The sequence below is a fragment of the Aotus nancymaae genome, unplaced genomic scaffold (assembly GCF_030222135.1).
Source record: "Aotus nancymaae isolate 86718 unplaced genomic scaffold, 86718_ANA_hifiasm-v0.15.2.pri h1tg000010l, whole genome shotgun sequence".
Lineage (NCBI taxonomy): Eukaryota > Metazoa > Chordata > Mammalia > Primates > Aotidae > Aotus > Aotus nancymaae.
The window spans coordinates 45,388,896-45,401,774 of NW_026988421.1; the positions used below are offsets into that span (position 1 = coordinate 45,388,896).

The 12,879-nt window shown below is 35.1% G+C and overlaps 1 pseudogene; it reads right to left on the minus strand.

The window, feature by feature from the left end:
• Positions 1-240: 240 nt before the first annotated feature.
• Positions 241-358, minus strand: LOC135274136 (5S ribosomal RNA; annotated as a pseudogene).
• Positions 359-12,879: the final 12,521 nt, after the last annotated feature.

A 12,879-nucleotide genomic window follows, 5' to 3' on the forward strand; every position in this document is an offset into this window, starting at 1 on the left:
AAGATCTCATGTTATTTTCAGGATTATATGACTTAAAAATATACAGTGTGTTGAAAGCAATGGTAATTATTTAGTAATTACACAGTAATAGCTATTTTACTACGTGTTGGCTTTGTAATAATTATTGATGCAGCCTCTCCCACCCTTAACCACAACCTCCCTTACTCCTCCTCCTCCCCAAACTATTTTGGTCCAGAGGAACAAACTAATGTTTTTTATTTTTTTATTTTTATTTTTTAAAGCCTACAGCACCCATATTCCCAAGCGGTGTCCCATCCAAGTACTAACCAGGCCTGACCCTGCTTAGCTTCCAAGATCAGACGAGATCGGATGTGTTGAGGGTGGTGTGGCCATAGACAGGAAAAAACTACTTAATGTAGCCAGTCTGTACAATACAAGGTGTACTTAAAACTAGTTCCGAAGAAGCCATAAAGATGAAGGCCAGAAATGAACAAACTTGGCAAAAGGAAAATATTCCAGTCCTAAAAACATATAATACTTTTAGTCTCTGTTACAAAGTGGAAGTGCAAGAAATCTCTCTAGTGATTGAATTAGATATGAGCATCTGTAATTCTAGGACATATTTATTTTGCTGGGTTTTGTTGGTCTTTATGTACAGGTAGAAAGAAAGAAACTATTTTTAATGAAGAACTGAAGTATTATTCTCTCAGAAATAATACTGAGACACGACTGAGAATCTAGTTAGTCTGTGGCATTTCGGAAATAAATTCAGGTTGTAAAAACATGAATTATAAATGTTTACATTTCAGTTTCTGGGTATAAATTTGAGGTTATAGAAATAGCCAAAAGTGAAATAAAAGTGGTAGTAGTTCATAATTTGCTCTAATTACATATATCAAATCAGTGGCCTCGTAGGAGGCAACAGGGTTCACTCAGCAGATTTAAATTAACAATAGTTTTATTAAAGAGGAGCTATTTAGAGATCTGTGAGCAGGGCTCAAGAAATGAACAAGGCACAGTGAGGCAGTCAGCCCCTGGAGCCAGGGAGGAAGGGGCAAAGAGACAGTGGAAGCTGAAAGATACAGAGAAAGCCATGGAAGGCGATCCTCCTGCAGCTACTGCCAAACTGCAGGTGCACAGGAAGTGAGTGCTGGTGTGTAGGAGGAGATGGCAAAGTGGTGATGACGCCCGAAGAGCCTTCTTCTTTATCCTTCTACTTTCTGACAATCTCCCTGCCTACCTCCCATTGGGTTACCCAACAAAAGCCAGAGAGCTAGGGAGCATCCCAAATAGGGCATCAAGTCAGGTAGATGAAGAAGAAATAAAATAATTCTTATTCCACTGAGATTCTGCTAGTAGTATCAGTGACCCATTTGTGGCTCACATAGACTTTGGATTTAAGGGAAACCACATTATACTAAGGTATAGATGTTCCTGCCCTGTGTATTTATCTTACTTTAAATACTTAGCTAAACTGGAATTTAACCTAATCTTACATTGGAGGTATGTCTGTTGTGCAGAAACAATCCAATCCATATGGGTAAAAAATTGATATAAATAAATTCATGGGAAATGGTTGGTTAAGCACTTAATATACCCTTAAAAATTGAAGAAAAAATTTGCAACTAAAGTTAATTATTGTATTAAAATAAAGTGTTATAATCTTGTTGATAATTTAGGGGAGTGTTTAGTGGCAAAGAGAAAAAAATCTCTAAAAGCAGACATTTGTTTAGAGGGCTTGAGTTTTGCTCAACAGGAGATTTTCTTGGTAACTCTTACTAATCTACGTTCTTCGTGTTCTGGCCTTTTCAGGCATATGACGATCTCAAAGATTGGTTTTCTGAGGCTAAAGACAAGACAACTCTATCACAGAGAAGAAAAAAGGCGTAGATTTTGGAACCAGAAACTATAGATATGGTACAAACTCCCACACATATGATCTTTGGAAAATTGTTTACAGTTTTATGATACCAATATCATCTACAAAAATTAAAAAAAAAAACAACTTTAGGGCTGTGGTTGGGATTAAATAAGATAAATTATATAAATGTCTACTGCAGTGCCTAGATTATAGCATGTCTTCAAAAAAGTTTTCTTTCTTCTGCAAATATTTTCTAATCACCTACTTTAGGTCCTTTGTCAGTTAAGACAGTTTAAATTAGAACACAAAGTCTCCTAAATTGTGCCTATGTCTGATTAGATGCCTAGTAACTATAATGCTGTATTGAACAGACTTGGATCTTTTCCCCAAAGCATAAGATTTTTGCTTATGGTAAAATGGAATAAACATATATGCACATAAAAATATGCTCTACATATGAGTAGGAAGAAAGTAAGAGCTGTGGGATATTATAGTACAGGGTGACTATCAAGAGCTAATGAGATGGTGAAGCCCTCACAAAAGAGATCAGGCTAAAGCTGGGTCTAGAAATATTGGGAGCATCTGGACACACATACCCCATAGGGAAGGTTATTCCAGACTTGGGGAATTTCCTAAGCAAAGAAACAGAGAAGAGTAAGCAAGGCATGTTCTGATAAGTTAATAAATGAAGCTGACTTGAAAGAAAAATTAATAGAATACAGAGTAAGAGTGGCTGCCTGGTAAATAAGAATTGGTTTGAGGATTACCTCAAGTGCTTAATCAGTTTGGATTTGAAGGCCTTGGAGCATTTTAAGTGACAGATAAAATAAGTATTTTAGAAAATCAGTCTTGAGTAGAATTGATTTGACCTAAGTTAGAATGTCTGAAAGTAAAAATTATGAAGTTATAATGTATGAAAGTCTCCTGATAAAATCTTAGCATTAATTGAAAATATTTGGTATGTTTTCTTGTCATGATGTGTATGAATCAGGAAAGTATTGTTTCCTGATTCAGAAAGTCAACATAAACTCAGTAGAGTCTGATATTTGAGAATTACTGGTTAACTTGAAAATCTTCCTGACCATTTTTTTTTTCTGGCAACTAGAGCTGAAGAGATAATTGGCTCATAGAGTAAAAACTGAATTTAAGAGGAGAGGGAGGAGCTAGGATTTTGGATGCTCTTTTCATCCCTCATAAATTGGAAAACTATGAGATTTTGGAATGGATCTTTGGCATCAAATAGAGCTTAACTTTAATTTTGACTATCATTTTTTTGGCTGTGCTATCTTGATGCAGCTACTTATATTAATGTGGATTTCCTCATTAGTAAAAGAAAAAAAAATGCCCGCTTCTCAGGATCATTGTATTAATGAGATACGCACATACGCCACAATGCCTGGCAAATAGTAGATGCTCAATTGATGTTATTTAGTTTTACTGTTGCTTTTGGTAAATGATAGTATCAAGTACAAAGGTCAGGTATAGAATATTCACATAATAATGGTTGAACAAATTCTTATGATGTCAATCATTAGCTGTAGTTATTTTTCAAATCTCTAATAAAGAAAAGTGAAATTGTATGGGTCAAGAGAAAGCCCTGGTTGTCACCATTAGACTCCTTTTGCTTTTAATTTATTACCTAGTGATCTCTCTCCCCATGAACAGTTTTATGGCTCTTACTCTGGCTAGGGGAAAGGGCATCGGTACAGCCCACAATACACGCTATCTTCCTTAATACAAAACTTGTGTGTAGGAACTATTTCTCACCACTTCCTAGACATTGAGAGTAACTTCAGGCTTATCATTTTTCCAGCTGGGGAATCTAAGGTGAGAGATTAAGTGCTTTTGCCATTACTGCTTGGAGAGATAGGGTTGTTCAGTCTCCTGAACTGTGAGCCAGAGGCTTTTTATATGGAAAGAGCATTTTGATGTGAATTGTAGATTGTGAAATATGAATTTCAGCACCAAAATACTGTAGTCCCCACTGTTAACCTCTTGTTGAACATTAAATCAAATTATTGTTACTGGAAAAACTCCATTACATTACAGAGCCAAAATTCTCAAGTTTACAAACTTAATGTGCAAAATACATACTGCTGCCTATAGCATGGGTGAGGCTCTAAGGACATTTGCTAGAAGCTTATTTTATGGAGCCAAATTTAATCAGAATCTGGGTCACAAAAATGGATCATGACGTTAATGATCTATTCATTAGAGTCCAAGTTGTTCATTGAATGAGTAAGAGTAATATTGTACAAGGTTTTTTTTTTCCCAGAAATATTATTTTTCCTTATCTTCCCCAAGCAGTTCTGAATTGACCTTGGCAATGGAAACTAAAAACTCATTTGGGCCTGACAGAAAAGAGCTATGCCCTTCCAGGTGCTGAGAGTATTTTTTGCTGGCTTTGAACACTAGGTGGCAGAAATGCTCTTGTTAAGATTTGCCGAGTTGTCAAGGAGAGCAGTTTTATTGACAGCAATGATGAGCTCTCTTAATTAGTCAACCATATACATGAAAGCCACACAGGATGCTCTAATCGAAAGGGAGATGTACTTTCCAGTCCATAGGGAACTTATTTTTACAATATGAATGGTTTGGCCAAGGATGCTTTTTATGAGGCCTGCCTATTCATTTCAGTAATGGAGTGAAGTCATCTAGGGCTCTGCTGCACGTCCATTAATGGGGAGTGTTAGGAGAAAAAGGAAATCTGGATTTAAACCCTGATAGATCATTGTGTTTACTACTAAAAATCTCTGCATATGAGTTTTGGTGCCTAAGAAAAGACTGAGAAAAATAGCTTACTGCAATTTTTTCTCTCTCATGATTGAGAAGAATGATTTGCTTCATAACGAAGAAACTTAATTACAGAATGGACCTCAGGCATGGCCTAATAACTGGAATCTTGTCCAAGTGGTACTCAACTGTGTTACCATGCCTCAATATTATCTCTGGTACTTTTTTTGAAAAAAAAAAAAAAAAGTAAGTGTCTAGATATTACTGTAACCACACAGAGTCAGAGTCCCTGGAATATCTATATTTAAAAAGGTATGTGGATGATTGTGAACTGCAGAATTTTTATCCTTGAGTAATATTTGTAATTCTGGAATCAGAGTCAGCCCTCCATATGCTGACTGCTTCAGGAGCACTGACCCAGTCTCCACAACAAACAATGTTCTCTCAGCCTGACTGTAATGTGAATGTCTTCTCACTGACCACTGGTTTGTATCAAAGACTCCTGGGATAAAGTGTAAGAGTTGCATGGAATGTAAGTCATTACCAGACTTTAGCTTTATAGATACAAATAGTTTGACAGATTTTTCAAAAGTGGTAAGTAAAGCACTGACTTAAAGCACTGAGTGTCTCAGGGTTGAGAAAGGATTTTGATCTTAAATCTTACGAAGTACGAGGATGAGTACGTTATGGCCCTGACGCCACTAGTCACCTGGAAGGCAACATGTGAAGGGGCTGGGGTTGTTATCAGGAAGGAGACGGGCTCTTGATCAGGAATTTGGAGGATACTTAAAAAATGTCTTTGTCTGTTTTCCGACTCTACCTTGGGCTGGCCAGGCTCTCTGCTGAATATGAAGGAGTCCATTTAAAAGATATAATTTTAAGGGCAGGAATGGAGAAGCTGCATCCAGTGGTTTCAATGGTACCTTTAATCCCTGTGTGATCATAGAACAAAAGTCAGATCTTCTCATGCTGAACATTAACTTTTCTTAGTGTACAGGTTTTGAGGTTTTAGGAGTTGTTGGTAAGACTCTTAGACATTGAAATGAAAGGTTAAAAAGTAAAAAGTTCTATCTGTCAGCCAAATGTGCATGATCCCAGTCTGCTTGATTATATTTTTCCTGTCGAGTTGATCTGCTATTTTAGTGTTATGAAGGCATAGTTTAAATTGCCACTCAATTTAAGTAGATTATGTCTAACAGCTAGTCATTTTGTTGAAAAAAATCAGTTGAACTTATTTGATGCCATAAAGTACCAAAAACTTCCCTGATTTACTTAGCATTTGCTTTTTAAGTATATGTGTTGTTGGCAAGGAAGCCCTAGCTAAAATATTATTGAAAAATATCCAGAGAAATATCATTTTCTGTTTTGGAGAAAAAGACTTATTTATTAACTATGAATTAGCAAACTACTCCTCTATTTATTTATTAAATTTTATCAGAATCTTTTTCTTAACAGGTATAGTAACATATCCATTATTAAAATGCCATGAAAAGTAAACACTTAATTCAAGAAGTATAATAAATATCTATGCTAGAATACATTTTGTATTCTTAATCAGTGTCATAAATACCTGCTTTATAAAACAGTCTTGATCAACTTTCCAATATTTACACTGATCTTGATGCAGTTCATATATAATGGTGCATAAGATGTACAGGAAAGTTCCCTCACCAAGAAAGATACTCATTTTTTACAGCAGCCTGAATCTTTAAGGTTTTCAGATTACTACCATGCAGCACACAGAATTGGAGTGACTAACCCTCCTCATTCACTGATATTCTGATTCGAAACTTGTGCTGAACCCTAAAGGAGCATACATTTCCCAAGCTATATTTTTTTATTGCAGGCATGTATAAAGACTGCAATTATTTCTCCGGGGGAAATTGTCATAAATATTGCTTTGGAAGTTAGTCCAACATTTATAGCTTTAGCTTGGAGTTGCAGTTGCTGGCAATATGCACGCATATTTGCTAGTAGTGATGAGTAATGCTCCCTCATAGTCATGGGGATCATTGTTCTGCATTTGTGCTTCTTAATCTTGTTGAATGAGAACATTGCAATGCAAGAAGGCTCATTGGATAGTGTGAAAGTGGCAATGTGTTGCTTTTGAAAACTGGCTTGTAAATTTATTAGGATGAACTGTTTTTATTAGTAGAGTATGGTCACTAAAAGTTTAGAATCATCAGAAAGTAAGCAACCATTGGCAAATGAAGCACATGATAGACCTTCATTTAACTCTCCATTTATTATTTGGTTACTGATTTGCCTGCTTGTGCTAAAACCAAAGATTTACTTTACTCAGAAAGGAAATAAATTTCTCTCTTGTTTTTTATTTTTGTTAAGTAATCAGTTATTAATAAGGGGGATCAGGTCAGCATTTCATATATGCTAATAATTGATTAGGTAAGAGAGTTCCTTGCTTTAGACCTTCGCCTTTCATTTCTAAATGAAAAGTGCTTTCAAAGACTGGCTGCCTGAAATAACACATGTTGAATTTACATTACTCTATGGTTTCTTCAGGTAGGTGTGAATGCTTTTAATCGGGTGTGCCAATAAGTCATTGTGTCAAATGTGTAAGTAAAACATCAATGGAGTGGATGAACTCTATGTAAATATTCAGCTCATCATGCAGTATCAGGTTTTGCTAGATTTGAGCTATAATGATTGGATCGATGGACACTTTGGAACAGTAGAAAATCACTAACATCATTTGATTTGGAAGTGGAAAAGTGATTCTATGTAGTGAAGTGCCCTCTCACTCATTTCAGTCACCCTTAAGTCGTAACATTATATGTCCTTGGAACTATTTTGTGTTCGGTTTTTATAGTAAAATCAGATACGTTTCACGTCTTTTTAGTTACCTTATGAGTTTCAGGTAGCAGTTGTAAATTGATGTCTCAATATTTACCATTAGGAAAGTTTTATGTAGCCTGAATATTTCTGGTCTATAATTTTTTTAAAAATTATTGGTCATTCCCAACACTTATAATTTATACATTTCTAATTAAGTATATATTTTTGATTTCTTTAAAATAATGACCAGTATGGCAACACTGGCTCTGTGTTTATACAAACATAGATTGGAGTTAAATAGCAGCTGCCACATTTAGACAGAGGAAGAAAAGTTCTTTGATCTGCCTCATTCTCCTGTCTTTCTTAATTTTTACTCTGAGAGTGCTAGCTTCCATTTCTTATCATGCTTGCATTGTTGTATTTGTTATAATAGAGCTGAAAGGGAAATAAAACATTTCCCACAAAAATTGCTCATTAGAAGTGGGAAAATGAAAGCCAGAGAGAGTGGGTCATATTTTTGCAGAAACAGTCATGGGATTTTCTTGTGAAATCTATTTTTTCTAGATTTCTTCCATCTACATATCCATGAGGCAAAAATATCCACATTCCAAACCCACTCCAAGCTGCTTTGCTTCATGTTTCAAACCTTTTTCATCCTCCCACGTTTTGTATAGAGGCCACTGATAGCTTATTTTGTGGCACTGATACCTCATAGACTGTCAGAGATGCGGTTGCTCTTTCTAACTATAAGAAGTACTGATGACAACTGTCAATGCTCTCTCAGTATGCTTAGTTTTTCTTTTGTTTAATTTTGTATACTTTCAAAGAAAACCTGTGATTTTTCACCCTGACATAGAACAATTTATACCCTGATTTTGTTAGAGCTGATAGATATAATAGGCAATCTTTTTTTTTTTTTTTTTTTTTGTCTACAGTATTTCATGATTCTTTACCTATCATTCCTGGTCTCTCCAGAAACCATATTATTATAACATAGATTCTGGAACCAATCAGACATTGACTTCTAGTTCAAATGTTGCTGATGACCTGAGTTCAGGGAAGGAAGATGGGCAAAATTATAATCAGAGAGAAATGCTGCTTCTGTAATTTGTGAGGACTGTAATAGTGCAAGGAGTGAGCTTAAGATATTACTTAAAAAGAAAAAAAATCTTGTTAATATACTCCAAGTTTCCAAAGATAATATATAGATCCAGAGTAAAAATAATAGATATAAGGGCATTTTCCATTATGCTATAAACTTGGCCTGAAAACACAGTGTAGAACTTGATTATATATTCAGAAATTATCTGTCTACATCTAGGACAGGCTTGGGGCTCTCTTACCAATATAGCATTTATATATGTAGTCTCATCTACTTTGTTTTTCCCAAGCCAATCACTGAATCTAGATCTTCCTGCTTTAATGGCAAGGTCAGCGATAACTAGAAAAGCAGCATTAGCAGCAATTCTCAGGCTCATTTTTCATCACCAATCAAGTGTAATAAAGCAGGTATAAAAGGGAGTAGGCAGCCAAGTGAAAGAGAGATGACCAGGTTTTTAGCCTATCTCTGCCTTACTTCTCAGGCTTCATGGAGCAAGAGTATCAGGTATATATTTATACACACATATATATTTATACACATAATATTTAACAACTTTGAAAGATGTACATCCCAGGGCATTGGTCTAACCCATAGACAAACTCCTCCCTTCTGAGGATGAATTAAGTGCAATCTGTGCAAAACAACAACGCTAAGTTTAACACATGTGTGTTAAACTGATTATAAATTATATTGATATAAAGGATATATAACACTCAATTTATAAACAATAACAAAATATATGATATTCTGCATTATAAATTCCACATTGCCAATTGATTCTTATGGAACATTTTCATTGATTTTTGCCCAACTCTTGTATCTATAGTGAAACTATGGTTGTAATTGATCTGACATAAACGTTGGTTGTAATTCTTATTTACTTTAATATGAAAATGAAACAACAAGATGTATGCCAGTACTTCACTACTGTGTCATGGAAGTGAGCGGCTTTGCTGAATCAAAATATAATTTTTGAATACAGTACGATTACATTTTCAATGTTTTGTGCTCTTTATAATGTATGGGCTGCATACATGACAAATTTTTAACTTCAGTAATGCAGTATTAATATCTTTTACATCTACAGTTCTTGTCAGGAATAAATAAATAAACTGTGTGATAGTGCTTAGCACACCGCCTAGTAGATACTAAGTACTTATTCAATGGTAGATATTCCTCCTCTTCTTTCCCCATGTCCTCAAAACCAGCTTACCAAACAGCATCATGAAACATGCACCAGGAAATAGCAAAGCCAACATGTCAGTGTCTTAGTCTGTTTGCTGCCGCTGTACCAGAATATCACAGACTGGGTAATGTAACAAGGAGAAAAATTTTTTTCTCCCAGTTTTGAAGGCTGGGAAGTCCAAGAGTACTGTGTCTTGTGAGGGCCTTCATGCTGTGTTATCCCGTGGTGGAAGACAAAGGAAAGTGAGACAGAGAGAGGCCGTCAGTCCAAACTTGTCTTTTCATCAGAAACCCACTCTCTCAATAGTGGCTTTTATTCATTCATGAGAGTGGAGTCCTTATAACCTAACCATCTCTTAAAGATCCCACCCCTTATTACTGTTAAAATAGCAATTACATTTCAACATGAGTTTTGGAGGGGACATTCACACCATAGCAGTTAGGAACAATAGTGGTTAGCTCATATTTACTAAACACTTGTCTTGGGCTAGGCACTTTACACATGTAATTTATTTTCATCTTTACAGTAATGCCTTGAGGTAGGTACTGACAGTATATCAATCTACAAGTGGGTAAACTGAGGGCAGAGATATTAAGTAAATTTCATATGACCAAAATATGGAAGAATAACTCTTCTCTGATTTTGTAACCTACAATCTTATAAACTGTTTTATTAGGATATGACATAAAATAATATTGAACAATTTACAAAATGTAAATTTTTAAAATAAGTTTGTGTTCCAACGTTGAAATTAAAATTATAATAAAATAAATCTCCTATCCTTTTGTTGACACAGAAAAAAATACCAGCATATGTACAGAAGACACTTTGCCACCATTTTTTCTTAGTTGTCTCAGTCCCAGGGATCGGTGGTTTCTCTGGAGTCTGGCTTCCTCCTTCACAGCTTTAGCCAAGTCTGTTTTTCTTTAAAACTGATGTTGCTGCTTGGCACCATTAATTACCTCTGAAATTGGAAAAAAATTCAACTCCAACTCTGTTATACATTTCATTTTTCCAAAATCTCAGAAGATAAACACACATAAGAATTTAAGCACCAGATACTTTTTGCTGCAATAACTTGCAACTTAAGAAACCATTTCATTATACAGTAGTGTACCCAAGCCAAAGTATTAATTTCAGGACATAGCAAATATTTCATTCTAGATCTTGTTGCTATAGATCATACCAAAATTTTGTCTTGGAGAAAAATCTTATATAGAAAAATCAGAAGAAAGCAAAAAAATGTATAATATATACGTGTGTGTGTGTATATATATATATAATTTCTCTATGTGTTTGTGTATATGTGTGGATGTACATATATATGTACATATGTATATATGTGTGTGGTTATATATGTGTATATATACATAAATACATATATACATATATACACAACCACACACACATATATACATTTACACATGTAGGTGGCCCTTTATATTTCTGGATTCTGAATCCATGAATTCAACCAACTGTGGATGAAAAATAGTTGAGGAAAAAATTGCATCTGTATTGAAAATGTATAGACTTTTTCTTGTTTTTATTCCCTAAATAATATAGTATAACAACTATTTACATAGCATTTACATTGCTTTCAATTTTATAAGTAATCTAGAGATTATTTAAAGTGTGTGGAAGTATATGGGTAGGTAAGTTATATGCAAATACTAGGCTATTTTATATCACTAATTTGAGCATCCATGGATTTTGGTGGCCCTGTAACCAATCCTCCATGGATACCAAGGGATGACTGTAATTTAATTGTGTGTGTGTGTGTGTATATATGTGTGTGTGTGTGTGTGTGTCTTTCCCAATACATCAGTTTTCTTAAGTCTGTGGCCTGTGAGTGAAATCTCAACTGGGAGAAATTCTCCATCAGGAAGTTAATGATGACACCGTAGCTCTTATTCTTGGGACAGAATTGGGGACCACCACCAATGCATATTAATTCATGTCTAAAAATGACATTTAAAACTTTTTTAATGTTTAAAAATCTGCTATAGTGTAATTACAAATCCTCAGAATTTCCCTCATTTTGCCTTTTTCCTTGTGATGTTCATTAATATATGTAAAACCCATGTTCTTTCAATTTCCTCTTAGCCCCTCCTGGCATTTCTGGCATTCCAATGCTGTATTAAGATGACTTCCATCTAGGAATCAAGGTTTAATTCTGATCAAAGCTTCTGATAGGCATATCTTCAGAAAGGGTTCAGAAGCTTTGTTGTTGTTGAGTCCAGCTGTAGAATTGTTTAAGACTCTGGTTTCTTTCTAACAGAGGACTCCTTACCACATATTTATTAACTGATTCAGTTGTTTTTCTATTTTCTTTACTTAGAACACTATTCTTGGTTTCTTCTTTGATTTCATCTGATCTGCAAACATCTTCATTATTTAAAACCTGGAATATGTGAACACTGTTTTTTAAAATCAATAAAAAGTATAAGCAGATTTTTCTTTGTCAGAAGAGAGCAAGCCCTCATAACTGTTCTGAACTCTTTAACCTCTGGAAAGTGCACCTGAAGAGAGAATGTGCCCATTTGCACTTAAACATGACTCCTGTTAAATCTCCACTTCCTGGAACAGTGGTTCAATGACCTGCTCTATCCATTATATGAGATTAAAGAAAATTCAGGGGAGGATACATAGGAACCATAAGCTTTCCCTGATTTTCACACTAGATAGCACAGTTGTTAAAATCATGCATCAATCAAGCGCCCACACTACCTTTCAATAAACTCTTTCCCTATTATTCTCTAGAGGTGGAGATGAGCATTTCTTTTCTCATCACCTCTAGAGAATAATACCTTCTCTCTAAAAGTAAGGAAAATTAGCCCCTACCACATTTTTTCCTCAGATTATCTTGCAATTTGTGAACCAAAGTAGTGCAGTGTTTAAAGGCACACACTCTCTGTTCAGAATCTGGCTCTGCCACTTAATAGCCATGTGAATTTGTTCAAGCCTCCATTTCCTTTTGGGAAGATTAGAGATACTTGATAATAAATGTGCCCAGCTCATAGAATTTCCATGAGAATGAAATGTGATACTGAAGCTCTTAGCATGGTATCTGCCCAAAGGGGGATATTAAATGAATACTATACATGTCCTTTCCTTCTCCTCCTTTTCCTCTTCATAATATTTGTGTTTGTTGTTATATGTATACATTTATTTTCTTGTCTACATCTTTAGCAGCATTATGATTTCTGCATGATGCTAAGTAGTAGGAAGCAAGAGGATTCAAAG